Below are 19,994 nucleotides of genomic sequence, written 5' to 3'. Positions count from 1 at the left end.
TTCTCTTTCTCCTCTCCCCTTCTCTTCCTGGTGATTAAGAGACTTCAGGAGAACTAACTGGAGCTTGATTGGGGCCTGTGTGTGCTCAAGGCACATCGGCTCCCTTGGCCACAAGCACTCTCGGCTTTTTTCATCAGAGAGATGCTCGAGACCCTGTCCTGGACTCTTTCCACTGTGCTCATCTCTTTCCTGGACTGGGGATCTCCGCACCGGACACGGTACGCTTGTCAGTCGGGGCTTTCACTCCCCAGCCCCAAGGCTGGGGCTCGTGTCTCCTGGGTGCGGCCACCAGCAACATTGTGTCGTCACCAGAGAGTCACAATGACTCCAACATGCTATTTAAGGCCCGCTGCAGCCCTGACCAGTCACAGGGTTGTCCTCACGCCTGGAGGACAGTGGTCTGCAGGAGGGGAGACGAAGGACCCCCATCCCGCAATCTGATTGAGGAGAGCGCAGAGAGGATCTGCTAGACGGGGACACCGGCAGGGCCCAGGGCACAGGTCCCTACCTGCTGCACCCCCTATCTGTGTGTTGTTCTTCTTGGGGAGATGGGCAACGTTTTCCGGCACTTCCAGTTCCTGCATCCACCGACCGGAGAGGTGAGTCATAGACTCATAGAACTAGAGAAGCATGGAAGGGCTTGGGTTGGGAGGGATCCTAAAGCTCACCCAGTCCCAAGCTCCTGCCATGCCCCGGGCAGGGACACCTCCCCTTAGACCAGGGTGCAGAGCTGGCACCTCTTCAGTGCTTCTGCCCATCAGCTTTGATGCTTCCTGCAGGTTGTGTCCCCAGGGCAGGTGATGAGCTTTGTATCCCTTCTGTTTGCAGCAGGAGGTGGTGCAGGATGAGGCCCCGGCAGTCCAGGACATGGCAGGCTGGGGCCAGGCAAACCATCAGAACCCGTCTGGCCAGGAGGTTCTGACAGACCAGCAGCATCTTGCAGGCCAGGATCGGGCAGCCGATGGTCAAGAAAACCATGGCAACCTGGCAGCCCAAGCAGACATGGCCACCCAGGAGGAGCTGGCAGCCCAGGACAGCTCCTCTTTTGCTTCTAGCTCCAGCCAGCTGTCTCAGGCCATGCCGTCGTATGTCTCTGAGGACATCTGCTCAATCTGCCAGGACACCATCAGAAACCGATCCTGCACGAGTGGGTGCTTCCATTCTTTCTGTTTTGAGTGCATTATGGAGTGGGCCTTCGGACGTTCCACCTGCCCCCTCTGCCAGAGGCGTTTTGACTGTATCTTCCGAGAGCTGGGACTCTACGAATATGAGATACACAATGTTGAGCTCTACAGACAACAGAGAGCTCAACGTGTTGCTGCAGAAAGGAGGCAGCCCCACGCCTCCTCACGCCACCAGCCCCACAGTCCTGCCAGCTCGGGCCAAGCTGGTGGCCAGGTCAGGGCCCTGGAGTCAGTCCAGAGCCTACCCCAGAGTCAGGACGCTAATGTCCATGCTGGGCCTCAAGACTTGGTCCAGAGAATGTCCCAGAGGTGGGGTCTCAATGGCCACAGGCAGAGCCTGGCCACCCAGGGCTCCTCTTCTCCTGCTGCCAGCACAAGCCAGATGCCCCAGCCCGTGCTCTTGGATGCCTCTGACAGTATCTGCCCAATCTGCAGGGGCTCCATCAGGAACCTAGCCTGTGCGAGCAGGTGCTGGCACTGTTTCTGCTTTCAGTGCATTTGGGAGTGGGCCCTCACCAATTCCACCTGTCCCATCTGCCACGTGATTTTTCGCTATATCTTCCGTCAGCTGGGACCAAACCAGTATGAGATGCATGATGTTGAGCCTTTCAGACGAGAGCAGGCTCAACGTAATGCTCTAGAAAGGGGGCAGCAGCACCCCTTAGGCCACCTACCCCAAGGACCTGACACCTGGGACCAACGTGGTGGCCCAACGGGATCCCGAGGGAGCCTGTCACACCCATCCCGTAGGTGGAACATTGATGGTGATGCTGAGGCTCAAGAGAGGGTCGACGGCAGATCCCTTTTGCAGCAGCTCAGCAGACGTGCCAGGGCACAAGAAGGGGTCCAAGGTACGTCCACATGGCGGCAACTCAGCGGCCACATCGGGACCATCGAGAGAGTCCAGAGTAGGTCCCCACTGTGGCAGCTCGATGGCCATGCTGGGGCGCAAGAGAGGCTCTGGGGCAGTCCTCCTGCTCAGTCCCTCAATGGCCACCACATCGGGGCCCAAGAGAGGGTCCGGAGCAGGTCCCCATTGTGGCAGCTCGATGGCCATGCTGGGGCGCAAGAGAGGCTCTGGGGCAGTCCTCCTGCTCAGTCCCTCAATGGCCACCACATCGGGGCCCAAGAGAGGGTCCGGAGCAGGTCCCCTTTGAGGCAGCTCGATGGCCACGCCGCAGCCCAAGAAAGGGTCCCACGAAGGTCCCAGAGGTGGGATCTCCGTGGCCGCAGACAGGCCCAGCACTCCGCAGGCAGCCGGCGGCAGCAGCACAGCAGGGCTCGGGGTGCTTCCCCCCTGCAGGGAAGATCTGCCAGGCCCGAACGGGACAGGCCGGCCTCCCCGGGGAGGAGCGAGCGGCCCCGGCGAGCACGGAGGAATTCCTCAAGGCAACAGCAGGGGAGAAGGAGCCAGTCCCGGGGCCGGTCCCGCAGCCCCAGAACGCCGCGGGATCAGCGGAGGAGGGGGCGGAGGAGTGAGGACCGAGCTCCGAGCCCTGAAGATAACATGCTGGCCTCCTCCAGGAGAAGAGAGCGACGCCAGCGTGGAGCCCGCAGGTCTTCTGGAGCACAGCGTGCTGCAAGGAGCCGATCCCGGCAGCGGTCCCACAGCCGTGCCGGGCGCAGGGCCCGTTAACTCCCGCTGCCAGGAAGGGAAGCACAACGCTGGCCCCCCTGACCATCACCTGAGAGGCAGCGGGATGAGGCGAGGGCAGACGAGACCCTGGAGGTGGTGCCTGGGCAGCTGCTGAGGGACACGTGGACGCTGGCAGAGAGGATCTGCTGGACGGGAACAACGGCAGGGCACAAGGTGCTGGTTCTGACCTGCTGTACACCCACCCTTGTGCTGTGCTTGCCTGGAAATGCTTTCCTGCCTTCCCAATCCCACCCGCTCGTGTTGGAGAGGTCAGTCGTAGAGTCATAGAATTATACAAGTGTGAAATGGTTTGGCTGCAGAAGGATCTTAAAGCTCAGCCAGTCCCAAGCTCCTGCCATGCCATGGGCAGGGACACCTCCCATTAGACCGGGGTGCTCCTAGCGGCAGGCAGACTCTGAGGGTGCTCTCAGCTCCACAGTCACCGCCCTGCAGGAGAGCAGGAGCACACAGGGATGCCCCTGGTGTCGCCCCTCTGCTCCGGGACTGTCACCAGGGCTTGCAGCAGCACATGGAGGGCCCCTGGGGCAGAGCTGGCAGCTCTTCAGCGCTTCTGTCCCCCAGCTTTGCTGCTTCCTGCAGGTTGTGTCCCTAGGGCAGGTGACGAGCTTCGTATCCTTTCTGTTTGCAGCCGGAGGTGGCGCAGGAGGAGAACCGGGCAGCTCAGGAGGACCCGGCCTCCCAGGACCTGGCAACAAGCGCAGCAGCATCAGCCATCAACAGAGGGGGGACTGGGCTGAGGGTCGAGGTCAAAGCACCAAGGGTGACATCCTCGCCTCCTCCAAGAGAACAGGGTGCTTCAGGTCATCACTCACTGACCATTAATGGTTAAGTGAGTTGTAGTTAGATGAGAAGTAGAGGTCGATGGTAATAAAATTTTGATGATGTTTCAACCACCTTAGTTTCAGTTGTTCTTACCAATCTCCGCACCTTTATGTCACTTTTTGTCTTTTGGTGTGTCTGAGGAACCTGGGTGGGTATTTTGAAATGGCCTGTGCCCGTGGGTGTGCCTTCCTTGTCCTCAGCAGGCCCTTCCGATCATCATCTTCTCCTCTGGATGCTCCCCCCGGCCCCTTCATGTACCTCTGTGGACCAGGGAAGAAGCTGAGGGGCTCCCACAGCCCCCATCAGCCCTTCACCTCTCAGTCGCTAGGCTGTTACTGGAGTAGCCAATCATCTCCCACAATGGATCCCATGGATATGTTTTCCGCTGGATGGGAGAAGGTTGGTTATAATTGGGAAATAGTTGGGAAAACCCAGAAAATTCAAACACCGGTGTAAAGCAGTGGCTGGGACACTTCTGAATTTGTGTGAGGGTCAGGCACAGGGATGCTGAGCTGGGGAGCTTTTGCCCCCATCTCAAGGCAGGCACTGGTCCTGTCTGTCCACATCATGCTCTGTTAGAGCCACTCCGGGGCTTCATTGTTTTTGTTTTTCTTCCCCAGAATCCCGCTTCCCATAGTCTTAGAATCATCCCACAGTCACAGAATAATTTGGGTTGGAGGCGAGCTCTTAAATGTCATCTAGTCCAATCCCCCTGATGTAAGCAAGAACATCCTCAATAGATCAGGTCGCCCAGAGCCTTGTCAAGCCTCAGCTTGAGTATCTCCAGGGACAAGGCCTCAGCAACCTCCCCGGGCAACCTCTTCCTTTCCTGTCTTCCTTGCCGTTTGCTTCCATTGCTGTCTCCCATTGCCCCTTCTCCCGTCACTACTGGCCCTTGCAAACGGTCCATCTCCAGACTCCCTGTAGGCCCCTTCAGATACTGGAGGGTTGCTGTTAGTTCTCCTCAGAGCCTTTTCTTCTGCAGGGTGAACAACCCCAGCTCCCTCAGCCTGTCTTCATAGCAGAGGTGTTCCAGCCCCCTGATCATTTCTGTAGCCCTCCTCTGGACCCGCTCCATCAGGTCCATGTCCTTCCTGTGCTGAGGGCTCCAGAGCTGGATGTAGGACTCCAGGGGAAGTCTTGCCAGAGCAGAGCAAAGTGGCAGAATCACCTCTCTCCGGCTGCTGCCTCTCTTCTTTTGATCCAGCCCAGAATGCCGTTGGCCTGCAGGCGTGCACTGTTGGCTCACGGCCGGCTTCTTATCCACCAGCACCCCTGAGTCTTCTTCTGCAGGGCTGCTTTCTGAAACCTCATCCTTCAGCCGGTAGTGGTACTGGGGATTGTTCTGACCTAGGTGCAGGACCCTTTCTTAGGCTGCAGTAATAACTAAGTGATACTGGAAGTACTTCCTCCATTGTGCCATTTTGTGGCCATGCTGGAAACCAAGCAACCAAAGCAAATAACTTTCTTAAAGCTGCAGGAGAAAACAAGATTCTTAGGCTCTGCCAGTTTCTCACATGACACAGAAATAGCGTGTTCAAATGGGTTTAGAAAGGGAACTAAAACATCCTAATCCTTGTTTTGCCTCTGAATGACTGCAAAATTGTCAGACAAGTCACTAAGCCTTGATGTTGCTGTTTTCCTTCTTGCCCAAATTGAGTAGCATCATTTCTTGCTTTTAAAATTGAGCCTTAAAATAATCTAAAAGTTACTTATGACTGGGCTGCCAATAGGAGTTTTGCTGTTATGTAATGAAGGTAGAGTTTCTTCACAGGAAAAGAGAAAATCTGTGGGAACAGAAAACGACCCAGATCGTGTTATTAATTTACCCCTTACCGAGGCCTATGAGGCGAAAGATATTACAGAAGCTTCTGTCACTTCACTGGCACTGAGGCTTCGTTTATAGTGATGGATCTTACAATAAAGACTACAACTTAGTTTTAAGCCATGTTTTGCAACTCATTTCCCACCAGCTTACTGGTGCTGTTTTCTGCTCTTCACTAAATTCATTAAGATTGGCAGCAGCCCACTGCATTTGCTCACAAGGGATCAGGCATTTCACAGGTATGAGAAGTGAGCTACCTTTAAACCTTCCCATTTCTGGTAAGTTGCATCAAAAGCAAAGCTTTGCTCTTGGAAACACATTAAAGGTTCTCAATGGAAACAAGTCTCTGAAAGTACTCTCTGGAGTCTGAAAGCCTGGTCCTTTCACATCTTTGTCAGCAGGAGGGAACCTGCAGAGTAACCAATGGGACAGTCCCTCAAGAGGAGATGAGTGAGGAGGTACTTCTACTAGTATGCAAGTGCTAGGGCATGTAAATGTCTTTTAATCTCAGAATAAGTTGTCATTTTGGCCAACTAAGTCTTCAGTGGGAGTCACATCCCACTGAATGGGATGCTAGAATGGGTTGCTAGAATCTAGAGATACTTCAGCTTCAGTAGCAATTAGCCCATTCAACATCTTGCAGTTAAACTATTCTGAAGAATTTCATTTTGTAGAGATGCATAACAGCAAGTACTGTGAAGAGATGCACAATTCAATAGTAACATCACGTCATAGTAGACTCTGCAGCCTATTTCTCTTCCTTAAGTAATGCCAGAAGGGAGTGATAGTTTCATTTAGATGGGTAGGATGCTTTTACGAAAACAAGTAAGTTGAGAATAGATAGCTGTGCTTCACCCCCACCAGTAGACAGACGTAGATCTTTTAGAATGACTCCAGAGAAGGGCCAAAAACATGATACGGGGGCTGGAGCATCTCTGCTATGAGGAGAGGCTGAGGGTGGTGGGACTGTTCAGCCTGAAGAAGATAAGCCTCTGGAGGGGACCTTCTAGCTGCCTTCCAATACCTGAAGGGAACCTATGGGCAGGCTGGAGGGTGAATTTTATTAAGACTGTCCCGTGACAGGACAAGGGGAAATGGTTTTAAGGCAAAGGAGAACAGGTTTCGACTAGAACTTAGGAAGAAGTTCTTCGGTACAAAGGTGGTGAGCCTCTGGAACAGATTGCCCAAGCAAGTTGTTGATGCCCCCTCCCTGGAAGTGTTCAAGATCAGCTTGGATGGGACTTTGAGAAACCTGGTCTAGCTGAGGGGTGTCCCTGCCTATGGCAGAGAGGCCATCTTGTAGCTGAACCTTCAATAATTCCCCAAGGATTTTGCTTAGAGAGCTGCAGCAGGATGTACGAATCATTTCTTTGACTGGACTTATTCGTAGCAGACTCTATGCTGTTTGAGAAGAACCACATAGAGCTCCGTGGTATTTATTTTACTCTTACGAAATGCAGACTAGTAAAAACTAACTAACTTACAGCACTTAAATTTACGCGTGTTACTTACACGTACATCTGAAGTCATTCTCTTTTGCCTTGCTTTTGTAATAGGTGCAGTAACACAAACCATCCTATAACTCTGTAATTCTAGAAACCAGCATTAGATATTAAAGTTGTGCAGTTATATAGTCTTGAATTTAAATTCCATGCAATCACTGTCAAGCAGCTGGGTGACCTGGAGGTGCCCCTCCCATGCCTCAGGGAGCCCCTGCTCACACTGCACGTGTTGGAGAGGTCAGTCACTGTCCGGCCCTGAGGTTTCCACACAACAGTGAGACTCAATAAGCTGAGGAGCCTTCAGTGCGATGTAATGTGATGCTTGGTCAGCTCGGAAGCGTTTGGGCAGCTGGACGAGATGTCTGTTGCAGGTTCCTTCCAGCTGCACTCCACTCCCTTCTGCCTGTGCTGCCGAAATGCTGGGGCCTGTCCTGGAGAAGACGGGTACGGGCCACGGTATGGGCAACAAAGAGGAAGAGTTGGAAGGCACTGTGCTGCTGGAAGGCTATGACATAGTGGCCATTACTGAAACCTGGTGGGACAAATCCTACATCTGGAGTGTGGCTGTTGATGGCTATAAACTGTTCAGAAGGGACAGGAAGGGAAGGAGGGTTGGAGGTGTTGTCCTCTAAGGTAAGAAATGGATTGAGTGAGAGGAGATGGCCCTAAACAGCAGCCATCAACAAGTCAAAAACTTGAGCAGCCTATTTCTGCAGTCTTCTTATGCTTTCTAAGGACTTACCACCTCTGGAGACCAGGAGACTTTGGTCCAGTACAGCTGTTCTTGAGTGGGATGAGAAAAGAGATGGAAACGTTAAATGGGACAGCAGACAAAGTCCAGAAACCCAAAAAGCAAACTGTCTGGCTGCTATCTCTCCTGTCCTTCAGCAGTGCAGCATTCTTGAAGCTTCCCTTTCAAGGCTTCTTGTCATTTCCTTATTCATAGACTTGGGCTGGGGAAGTAAAATGAGCACAAGTCTTTCTCCAGGCCAAAACTGTTTGCTTTCAGTGGTGAGTGCTTAGACCTGTAGAGCAGAAACTGACCCACTACACAGTAAAGCAAAAATACCTGGACCTCATGAAATGCTACAGAAGGAGCTCCTGGAAAAAAAACCTGCTGCCTTTTTTGCACTTTGTTTTGCTGGAGTTAATATTGTACAAATCCTTTCAGCTTCCTCTCTTGAGACTGAGCCAAGGTCCAGCATAATTTTGCAATGGCCACAGCTAGACTGAAGAATCCCATTCCAACCCAAAGACAACCCAAAGATGGTATTTTTAATTATACAGATTCCCTACAAGAGATACTGGGACTTCCCTGTGCCGCAGTGTCCACATTTTAAACCACACGGTGGCTACAGTAGTATGGACCAAGTGGGAGCTGATACCATCTGACCGTCTCTCCCAAAAACTGTAGTAGGGCAAAGTACAGTGTCTCTACTGTTATATTCTCTACAAAATTCCATGTCAAAAGCATCGTTTAAATGAAGGGAAATAAACCCAGGCAGTCTTCAATTGAGATACTTTTACTGTATGAGATTTTGGTAGAGAAACATTTGGGAAGGTTTCCCCCAAAAATACAAGCCAGAAAAATACAATACATGACATGCTTTCAGAAATACATTGGACTAACGGATTTGCAAGGAGTGGAGCACAGAGATGCCAAAGAATCGGTAAGATTTTTTTTTTTTTTTTTTTTTTCCTACACCCCAAGTAAGCTGTTTCTCTCTTCACAATGTTGAAAAAGATGCTTATTTTCAAGCTGGCCTTCCCCCCGCAAACAAGACATCATCTCTCTTCCCCTCAGCTTCTTGCTCAGTTAAAAGACAAAACCAGAGCAACCAGATGATCCAAACTGCGGGTTACAGGAAAGAAAAGAGCAGTTACTGTGGTGCTCTTGCCTCTGTCCCCACCAGCTTCTTATTAAAGAATTAAAACTAAGCACCTCTAAAAAGATGCTGCAGAGCAGAGGCTAGGTGAGGAAACCCACGCATAATTCTAACATAGTTTTGACCTTGACTCTTTTCCACACTGACTTTCAAAAGCCAATTCATAAATTTTGTTAGCAAAGTATGCAATTGTCACGGTTTAACACTGGCCTGGCAATTAAACCAAATGACAGCTGCTCTCTATTAACCCCTCTCCCCTCCCTGAAAAAGAAAGGAGAGAGAATAAGGGGGAGAGACTTATGGGTTGGAAACTAAACAAACATACAGACAAATAGAGAGGAAAATTGATACCACGTTCCCCTCCCATTTCCCCCAGTATCTCTCACGTCACCACTGAGGCTGCAGGGCAGCCCTGGGAAAGTCCAGGCTGGACTCCTGGAGTCAGCAGCAGCTGGGAACTGGAGGCAGGAACACACAGATATGGGCTGGCACGGATCAGGACCGCAGGCAGACGAACGGATGGAATCCTTCCAGGGTGCCAAAGCAAATGGGGACAGGTGAAGAAGGGGAAGCAGGAAGGGGTCTGACCCTCGTGATCCCTCCAATTTATACTGAGTATGACGTGTATGGGATGGACTACTCTGTTTGGTCAATTTTGGTCACTTATCTTGCCCGCCCCTCCCTAAAGGAGGGTTGCACGTGTCATCTCTTTACTCCTTTTCTCCTTCTGGAGGGCAAAATGTGCCTCAGAACTGAGCAGTGTCCTCAGTTCTGCATACCAGTCTCTAGCTGTAGCTGTAGCTGTAAACACTGAGTGTTATCAGTCCTAGAAGCAGACGCTGACCGAGAAACTTTCTGTTAATTTCAGCGAGTGCAGCTACTGACAAGAGGCCTAGCTGAAAGAAAAATAACAAGACAGAAAATCATCCCTCACGCCACCAGCCCCACAGTCCTGCCAGCTTGGGCCAAGGTGGTGGCCAGGTCAGGGCCCTGGAGTCAGTCCAGAGCCTACCCCAGAGTCAGGACGCTAATGTCCATGCTGGGCCTCAAAACTTGGTCCAGAGGATGTCCCAGAGGTGGGGTCTCCATGGCCACAGGCAGAGCCTTTCCACCCAGGGCTCCTCTTCCCCTGCTGCCAGCACAAGCCAGATGCCCCAGCCCGTGCTCTTGGATGCCTCTGACAGTATCTGCCCAATCTGCAGGGGCAGCATCAGGAACCTAGCCTGTGCGAGCAGGTGCTGGCACTGTTTCTGCTTTCAGTGCATTTGGGAGTGGGCCCTCACCAGTTCCACCTCTCCCATCTGCCATGTGACTTTTCGCTGTACCTTTGGTGAGCTTGGACCACAGCAATAAGAGATGCATGATGTTGAGCCTTTCAGAGGAGAGCAAGCTCAACGTAATGCTCTAGAAAGGAGGCAGCAGCACCCCTTTGGCCACCTGCCCCGAGGACCTGACACCTGGGACCAACGTGGTGGCCCGACCGGATCCCGGGAGAGCCTGTCACAGCCATCCCACAGGTGGAACATTGATAGCAACGCTGAGGCCCAAGAGAGGGTCGAGGGCAGATCCCTTTTGCAGCAGCTTGGCAGACATGCCGGGGCCCGAGACGGGGTCCAAGGTACGTCCACATGGCGGCAACTCAGCGGCCACATCGGGACCATCGAGAGAGAGTCCGGAGTGGGTCCCTTTGTGGCAGCTCGATGGCCATGCTGGGGCGCAAGAGAGGCTCTGGGGCAGTCCTCCTGCTCAGTCCCTCAATTGTCGCAAGGGGACTGACACACGATCAATGTGATCAATCAAGTCCAACTTTATTAGAGCATCAGACAGTTATTTATATCTATTACATTAACATATGCATACTTGTCACTATCTTATTGGTTACTGATTTAATTAGTTAATACATATTGCAAAAGCTGAGCTCATTATTGGTTACTTGTTAACTGTCAACCCCTCCTTTTGCGAATTCCAGTCCCACGCTTATCCTGCTTCAGTAATCACAGCATCCTGCTTTTCCATTACTTGCAAGGTCCAAAGTTGATACATCTTGTTAATGTCAGCACGCATCAGCACTTTTGTCAACGGTCTTTTGTTAACAGTTAGCACACATAAGCGCTTCTTCTGCCATCCAGATGATACTTTACTCTTGCTCAAGGCCTCTTGCTTAAGGCCTACTCTTGCTCACAGCCTCTTGCTTAAGGCCTAGTACAGCCGAGGCCTTGCGCTGGCAAAACCCAATCTTCCACATTTCCCCCATTTTCTTTAAGAGCAACATAAGCATTCATTCTTAAGAGATTAATAGCATTTTCCATCATGCGCTGAATACATTGCAGCAAGCACGGTAAAAATAAAAGGATAATCAACAATACAATGCCAACATAGCAAAGCGTCCTAAGCAATGATGACAACCACCCTGTAATACCGAATACCAATAACCAGCTTGTAAAAGCATCTCCAAACATACTTGTTTGCTGTTGAATCAAGCCAGTATGTTCCTTTAGATAGGAGAGAGATGCATGAATGCTTTCACTATGATTGGACAAATTCATACAACACATCCCTGCTAAATCCTGGCATCCATGACCCTGTGCTAACAATAAAAAATCTATGGCAGCGCAATTTTGCAAAACAGCATGGCGTAAGCTAGTTTGATCCTGCAATAATTCTCCTAAAATTTTTGTAGTAACATTAGCTTTCTTTTCTGTCCAGCATGCTAAGCTAGCTAATTCCCGCAAGGCATTTCCTGCAGCAGCACCAGGAAAAAATATTGATAAAGCCACTCTAGCCGCTTGACTTAACAGCTCAACATGATCATTACAGTCTGGTGAAAGACCAATACTTCTAGTTTTCCGAATCTTTGCTGTTAAGGTGGTAGTTAATGTAATGTTACGCAATTCTGCATACTTTGGAGCAAATATAGTCAAAGAGCCTAGATAGCAAGGACCTCCAATTATTCCCTTAGGGACACCTTGCCAAGCTTGATCACCACAAATCAAAAACACTCCTGGTGGTAGAGCATATGCTGATTCATTTTTCCAAATATACGTTCCTGGCTCAGGATCCTTACTATGGCGATCTCCTACTGGGTACATCGGTTTTGGATTACTTGAATTTGTGTCATTATATCCACAGTATCCAAATTCAGCAATATAATCTAAATTCTTTGGAGTAACGTCAGGAGTGCCAATTTTCCAACTAAGAGTGCCAAAATTTACACATGTGGGTGTCCAATTTCTGGAAACATTACCTATACTTTGAGAGCCCAATAGGTCCAATTCTTGTGGATCCCATGGCAGTGTCTTATTTAGGCCATCTATTAACATAAGAGCACATTGCCCAGCAGACATGCTATTGTTACATTGCTTAGTAGAGTAGTTTGCAAATGCGGATTCGTTAAAACCAGGAATTCCTATCAAGCAGGTGCGAAAGGGGTTAGTTGCAGAAGCCATAGCAATGCAAAAATCTGTAATACCAGTGCTATTTGACCAGGTAATCCACATATTTTGCTGCGGGGGAATAATCATTGCCATATACAACATACTAATAATATGAAAGCATCAAAACCAATAATAACAAATATAATTGATAAACCTTGTCTAATTAAATCTCTAAGCTATCCCTATATCCTTTAGTGATTTAACCATTCATTTAACCCAATATATGCAACAGTTAATTTTTCATGTTATCTTAATCAATTGTTTTTGGTTGTGAATTGACTCTGAATGATCAGATAAATTCATGCAAATACACTCCATCAAAGTCTTCACAAACATAACCTAAAGGCTAATAATAAAAAGTCAGTGGCAGCACGATATTATAAAACTGCATGTCTGACACTATCAACATCTTTTAGCATCTGTGTTAAAATACCAGAAGTTAAGTTCATCTACTTAGCAGTGCAACAGAATAGCACAATCAACAATCAACACATAGACAAGGGATCCCATAATCAACATATAAACGATCACATGAATTACAACATTAACAAGAACCTATTATCAATACAATATGAAAAGCACATTTCACACTGCAGTGGAAGGACTTAAATACCTTTTTAGTATGAGGAAGGTCTGGTGTCCACTGGTGCATAGAACCAAGAGGGTAGAGGAGGCTTATCCGACAAAAATTGGTCAGGGGGCCCCAAAAGCGTCCCCAGACCCCTCCCGGGTCACGGCACAGTGGAGTCCTGGTTTCCTTCATGGTTGCCAAATTGAGGCCCAAAAAGGCCTAATAAAATTGTTTAGAGACAGAGTTCCAAGCCTTTAAACAGCAAAGGCACACTCTTCCCCCTATTTTCCCTTTTTTTTTTTTTTTTTTTTTTTTCTGCTGTGGTGTCTGCAGCAGGGCTCATTTTCTGAGCAATAGCAGTGTCTGTGGGAGTAGAAACAGCAGCTGCAGCTGTAGCAGACACACTGGCGATGCTCACCGGCCATATCTGAGTTGTGCCCTTGTGTGCGGGGGGGCGAGAAGCGGCTGCGGAGGCAGGAGTGGGGGTACTCTCTGTACCAGGAGCAGCTCTCACTCTCCGCAGCAACTCTTGGCCTCCGAAAAGGCATACTCGTTCTCATAACTGTGGGGTTTTTTGTTTTTTTGGTTTTTTCCTTTATCTCTGTATGAAACACCAGTGCACCATGCACCACAATATAAATCAATATTGAGAACCATATGGCAATGATGGTCCTTAAGCAGCTTTATCTGCTTCTAGCATTTGCTCAGAAGCTTCTAACAATTGGGCTGCTGTAGCACCTTTTGGGAGTAGTCCTAATGCACATTTATGCTGACATATAAAAAAAAATATTGTTTTCATCTCTTCTGTCAAATTGGGATGTGATATTACCACTGAATATAAGTGATCCACAAATTTTGGATATCGCTCTGCTCCCCCGTTTAATATTTGTAAAAGAGGGAGTTGCTTGTGCAGGATCATGCACAGTTTACAAAGCTTTATACGCCAATTCTTGTGAAAGTTGTAACACTTCAGTTTGAAACCATGCCTGCAAATCTGCACATACAAAAGGACAAGCACCAAGTAACATTTGTGCCTGCACTCCATATAATGCATCGGTGTTCTGTCTAGGAATCACAGCTTCATTTTCACACAGCATTTGCCATTTATGATGAAATTGCAATTGTTGATTCCACCTTCCCCCCCCACTATCCCCTCCACCACCCTCCCCTCCCCATGTTGGATCTAGAAGAGGTGGAGCAGTGGGTGTTAAAGGGTTAAGGGAAGTAGGAGCAGGGATAGGGAACTGATCAGGGGATAAAAATGAATTAGTGCCCCTGGGTTGTTCAGGGTGTTCCCCGGAGCAAAAAACTAGGGTTTTTTCAGGGATATACTCATCCTTGGTCTCCTGTTCTTTCAGTTTCTTCAGCAGTTCCCTGAATTGCTAGTCTCTGAGTCCCAGTTCTTTCCTTGGTTGTTGCTCTATAGCAGGCACTGATGTGTTGACAGGTGAAGCAGAGGATTAATTGATGGCATCTGTGGTCAAGAAGATAAATCAGGCATTGGAGGTCGAGAGGAAGGCAGTGGTGGCAGAGTGTTCGGGAGCCGTGGCAGGCGGGCAGGAGGGGGGGGTCTGCATTCCAAGGTTCCTCGCCTGTGTTCTCCAGCTTCTCTCCCTCTGGGTCCTCCGACAATTCTGGTGGTGTTTTCGGTCGCTTTTCGTTTTGCTTCTCAGTCCCATTTTTGCTTTTCATCTGACCCTCCAGGGTCAAATGACACAGTTGGCTGAGCATGAATCAGTATAGTCCCTTCAGGTGCTGGTGGGGGTATTTTAGGTGTCTCAAATAACTGTTTAGAGGTCAAGTCCATATTTTGAGCATTCATTGGTACTGGTAGATCAGGTGTTAAGGCAGCAAACCGTAGCCGGGCACCAGCTACACAGACCACCGGGGCAGCAGTCTCCTTTTTCCAATCTAACTTTGTTCCCCGCTTTTCTAAAAAGCATTTAAAAACATCGTACGTCGTCTGCCTTTCCATAATAAAAGCATTAATACCTGTGCGCGCACAGCCACTCCGAGCAGTAACGGCTTACGACGTCTTTGGCTCACAGACTCCTCTCAGATACTGCCTCTCATCGGGTCAGGATACGGGTAGTCTCCGGTACTGCTATTCCGGGCCGGACTCCTTGCCAGTTTCCAGAACGCCACTCGCTGCATAAATCCAAGACCTTCTTTGTGAAGGAAGGTCTGTCTCGATCTTCTTCGTAAGGTCGAGAAGTCCTCTCCGTCGGGTTTAAGAGTTGCTCCGTCGGGTCCCAGGTCCTCTCTGGCGGGCCTCTCCGTCGGGTCCCTGTTCGGGCACCACTTGTCGCAAGAAGGGGACTGACACACGATCAATGTGATCAATCAAGTCCAACTTTATTAGAGCATCAGACAGTTATTTATATCTATTACATTAACATATGCATACTTGTCACTATCTTATTGGTTACTGATTTAATTAGTTAATACATATTGCAAAAGCTGAGCTCATTATTGGTTACTTGTTAACTGTCAACCCCTCCTTTTGCGAATTCCAGTCCCACGCTTATCCTGCTTCAGTAATCACAGCATCCTGCTTTTCCATTACTTGCAAGGTCCAAAGTTGATACATCTTGTTAATGTCAGCACGCATCAGCACTTTTGTCAACGGTCTTTTGTTAACGGTTAGCACACATAAGCGCTTCTTCTGCCATCCAGATGATACTTTACTCTTGCTCAAGGCCTCTTGCTTAAGGCCTACTCTTGCTCACAGCCTCTTGCTTAAGGCCTAGTACAGCCGAGGCCTTGCGCTGGCAAAACCCAATCTTCCACACTCAATGGCCACCACATCGGGGCCCAAGAGAGGGTCCGGAGCAGGTCCCCCTTGAGGCAGCTCGATGGCCACGCCGCAGCCCAAGAAAGGGTCCCACGAAGGTCCCAGAGGTGGGATCTCCGTGGCCGCAGACAGGCCCAGCACTCCGCAGGCAGCCGGCGGCAGCAGCACAGCAGGGCTCGGGGTGCTGCTCCCCTGCAGGGAAGATCTGCCAGGCCCGAACGGGACAGGCCGGCCTCCCCGGGGAGGAGCGAGCGGCCCCGGCGAGCACGGAGGAATTCCTCAAGGCAACAGCAGGGGAGAAGGAGCCAGTGCCGGGGCAGGTCCCACAGCCCCAGAAGGCCGGCAGCGCTGCGGGATCAGCGGAGGAGGGGGCGGAGGAGTGAGGACCGAGCTCCGAGCCCTGAAGATAACATGCTGGCCTCCTCCAGGAGAAGAGAGCAACGCCAGCGTGGAGCCCGCAGGTCTTCTGGAGCACAGCGTGCTGCAAGGAGCCGATCCCGGCAGCGGTCCCACAGCCGTGCCGGGCGCAGGGCCCGTTAACTCCCGCTGCCAGGAAGGGAAGCACAGCACTGGCCCCCCTGACCATCACCTGAGAGGCAGCGGGATGAGGCGAGGGCAGACGAGACCCTGGAGGTGGTGCCTGGGCAGCTGCTGAGGGACACGTGGACGCTGGCAGAGAGGATCTGCTGGACGGGAACAGCGGCAGGGCACAAGGTGCTGGTTCTGACCTGCTGTACACCCACCCTTGTGCTGTGCTTGCCTGGAAATGCTTTCCTGCCTTCCCAATCCCACCCGCTCGTGTTGGAGAGGTCAGTCGTAGAGTCATAGAATTATACAAGTGTGAAATGGTTTGGCTTCAGAAGGATCTTAAAGCTCAGCCAGTCCCAAGCTCCTGCCATGCCATGGGCAGGGACACCTCCCATTAGACCAGGGTGCAGAGCTGGTCAGAGCCGGTCAGCTGGTGCAGAGCTGATGGGCACCTCTTCAGTGCTTCTGCCCATCAGCTTTGCTGCTTCCTGCAGGTTGTGTCCCCCGGGCAGGTGATGAGCTTTGTATCCCTTCTGTTTGCAGCAGGAGGTGGCACAGGATGAGGCCCCGGCAGTCCAAGAAATGGCAGGCTGGGGCCTGGTAAAACGTCAGAACCCATCAGGCCAGGAGGTTCTGACAGAGCAGGAGCGTCTTGCAGGCCAGGATCGGGCAGCCCACGGCCAAGCAAACCATGGCAGCCTGGCAGCCCAAGCAGACTTGGCCACCCAGGAGGAGCTGGCAGCCCAGGACAGCTCTTCTTTTGCTTCTAGCTCCAGCCAGGTGCCCCAGGCCATGCCGCCGTATGTCTCTGAGGACATCTGCTCAATCTGCCATGAAACCATCCGAAACAGATCCTGCACGAGCGGGTGCTTCCATTCTTTCTGTTTTGAGTGCATTATGGAGTGGGCCTTCGGACGTTCCAGCTGCCCCCTCTGCCGGGGGCCTTTTTACTGTGAAGAGCCTGTTGACTGTTGAAGAGCCTGAATCGACCGGAGGATTCAAAGAGCTTCCGGCAACGTGCTGCACTAACCTTGCTGCTGGAGGGTTTCTACGGAGACCACTCAGCTGTAAGGGGGCGGCACCCACACGGAGCACGAGGGATTTTAAGAGCCTGCTGGGAGCGCCAGCGACCCGGAGCAGGCAAACAGGAAATTGAAGCGGCAGTTAGCGAGGCAGTTCGAGCAGGAGGGCACAGATAGCAATGGTTTCCAAAAAAGCAAAAACTGTTGCTGTCGAGAAGAAGGGTGTGTCCATACAGACGGAATCCCTTAAGAGGAACAAAAAAATGGACGTAGCTGTTCAAGTCTCTGGCTGTGCAGAATGTTTAAGCCTCGTCTTAGCACCGGCGGACAGTGAAAATAAGCTCTGTGTGAGATGCGAGCAGATCAATGACTTGCTGAGCATGGTGGCAGAGCTTAAGGAGGAGGTGGAGAGACTGAGAAGTATTAGGGACAGCGAAAGGGAAATTGACTGGTGGAGTCACACCCTTTCGACTGCAATAGAAATGCAACAGGAGACGGTGAAGCTCTGCCCCTCCTCCTATCAGGCAGCCGATGCAGACCAGGTGGATAGGGGAGAATGGAAACAGGTTCCCCACCGGAAAGGCCAAAGAATTCTCCCCCAACCCCCACCATCCCCCCAGGTGCCCATAGAGAACAGATATGAGGCCCTAGACCCAGAGAATCAAGAGGAGGACAGACAAGAGGATGGACAAGAGGACGATTGTCCAGAAGGTCTCCTGTTCGCCCCCTGTCTAGCAGTCAGATTAAAACTTCACCCACAAAGAAAAGAAGAAGGGTAGTCGTAGTTGGTGACTCCCTTCTGAGGGGAACTGAGGGCCCTATATGTCGACCTGACCCATCCCACAGAGAGGTCTGTTGCCTTCCTGGTGCCCGGGTGAGGGATATTACTAAGAGACTCCCTCAACTAATTCGACCCTCAGATTATTACCCACTGCTGGTAGTCCAGGCTGGCAGTGATGACATCAATGGAAGAAGTACCAGGGCGATTAAAAAGGACTTCAAGGCCCTGGATCGATTAGTTGGTGGATCAGGAGCACAGGTGGTGTTCACCTCAGTTCCTGCAGTAGAGCAGATGAATGAGGAGAGGAGCAGGAGAACATATCTCATCAATAGGTGGCTAAGGGATTGGTGCCACCGGAAGAACTTTGGGTTTTTTGACTATGGGATGAATTTCAGCATACCAGGTGGACTGCAACTATCTAACAGGGGAAAAAGGACTCTAGCCCACAAGCTGGCGGGTCTAATAAGGAGGGCTTTAAACTAGGTTCGAAGGGGGAAGGGGTTGAAACAAGGTTCTCCCGAAAGGAGCCCAAGGGTGGACAGCGCAAGTTAAGGGACAAACCAGCAGCCCAGCTGAAGTGCATGTACACCAATGCACGCAGCATGGGCAACAAACAGGAGGAGCTGGAAGCCACCGTGCAGCAGGAAAGATATGATGTAGTTGCTATCACGGAAACGTGGTGGGATGACTCCCATGACTGGAGTGCTGCAATGGGTGGCTACAGGCTCTTCAGAAAGGACAGACAGGGTAGGAGAGGTGGAGAGGTAGCCCTGTATGTTAGAGAGTCTCTTGACTCCATAGAAATTGAAGTAGGTGATAATAAGGTAGAGTGCCTGTGGGTCAGAATCAGGGGGAAGGCCAACAAGGCTGATACTGTGATGGGAGTCTGTTACAGACCACCCAACCAGGAGGATGAGGGTGATGAACTCTTCTACAAGCAGCTGGCACATGTTTCAAAATCGTCGTCCCTTATTCTCGTGGGTGACTTCAACCTGCCGGACATCTGCTGGGAATTCCACACAGCAGAGAGGAGGCAGTCTAGGAGATTCCTAGAGTGTATTGAGGATAATTTCCTGATGCAGCTGGTAAATGAGCCTACCAGGGATGGAGCCCCACTTGACCTACTCTTTACAAACAGAGAGGGGCTGGTGAGGGATGTGGTGGTCGGTGGGCGTCTGGGACTTAGTGATCACGAAATAATAGAGTTCTCAATAATCAGGGATACAAGGAGGGTTGTCAATAAAACCTCTACATTAGACTTCCGGAGGGCAGATTTTGGCCTGTTCAGAAGACTAGTCCAGAGCATACCCTGGGAAACAGCCCTTGAAAACAAAGGGGTCAAGGAGGGATGGACATTCTTCAAAGAGCAAGTTTTGAAAGCTCAGGAGCAGGCTGTCCTGGTGTGCCGAAAGGCGAGCCGGCGGGGAAGACGACCACTCTGGCTCAACAGAGAGACTTTGAAGGAAATTAGGATTAAGAAGAGGGCCTACCGGTTATGGAAAAAAGGGTTATCTACTCAAGAGGAATTCAGGAATACAGTTAAGTTATGTAGGAAAAGAATTAGAGACACAAAGGCACAACTTGAACTAAATCTCGCCACCTCTGTGAAGGATAACAAGAAGTCCTTCTACAGATACATCAGTGGCAAAAGGAGGGGCAAGGAAAACATTCATTCTTTAATGGACATGGATGGGAATGTAATTGTCAAAGATGAAGAAAAGGCTGAGGTATTTAACACCTTCTTTGCCTCAGTTTTTAACAGTAAAACGGGCTATCCTGAGGACAGCTGGCTTCTGGAGCCTATAGGAGACAAGAATCTAAACACCCCCCCTGCAATCCAGAAGGAAACTGTCAGTGATATACTGGGCTGCTTGGATCCCCACAAGTCTATGGGACCAGATGAACTCCATCCAAGGGTGATGAGAGAGTTGGCAGAAGAGCTCGCCAAGCCTCTCTCTATCATCTACCAGAAGTCCTGGCTCACTGGG

General features: G+C 50.5%; 1 long non-coding RNA gene across 1 annotated transcript; it reads left to right on the top strand.

Annotated features, from left to right (window-relative positions):
• The first annotated feature begins 344 nt into the window (after nucleotides 1–344).
• LOC139789770 (uncharacterized) lies at nucleotides 345–17,118 on the top strand. Its single transcript, XR_011723245.1, has 3 exons — nucleotides 345–599; nucleotides 829–915; nucleotides 16,834–17,118. It is a non-coding gene; the product is annotated as an uncharacterized lncRNA (long non-coding RNA).
• Nucleotides 17,119–19,994: the final 2,876 nt, after the last annotated feature.

This window comes from Heliangelus exortis, chromosome Z, assembly GCF_036169615.1.
Source record: "Heliangelus exortis chromosome Z, bHelExo1.hap1, whole genome shotgun sequence".
In the NCBI taxonomy this organism is placed as follows: Eukaryota; Metazoa; Chordata; class Aves; order Apodiformes; family Trochilidae; genus Heliangelus; species Heliangelus exortis.
This window is presented reverse-complemented; position numbering and strand designations above follow the sequence as displayed.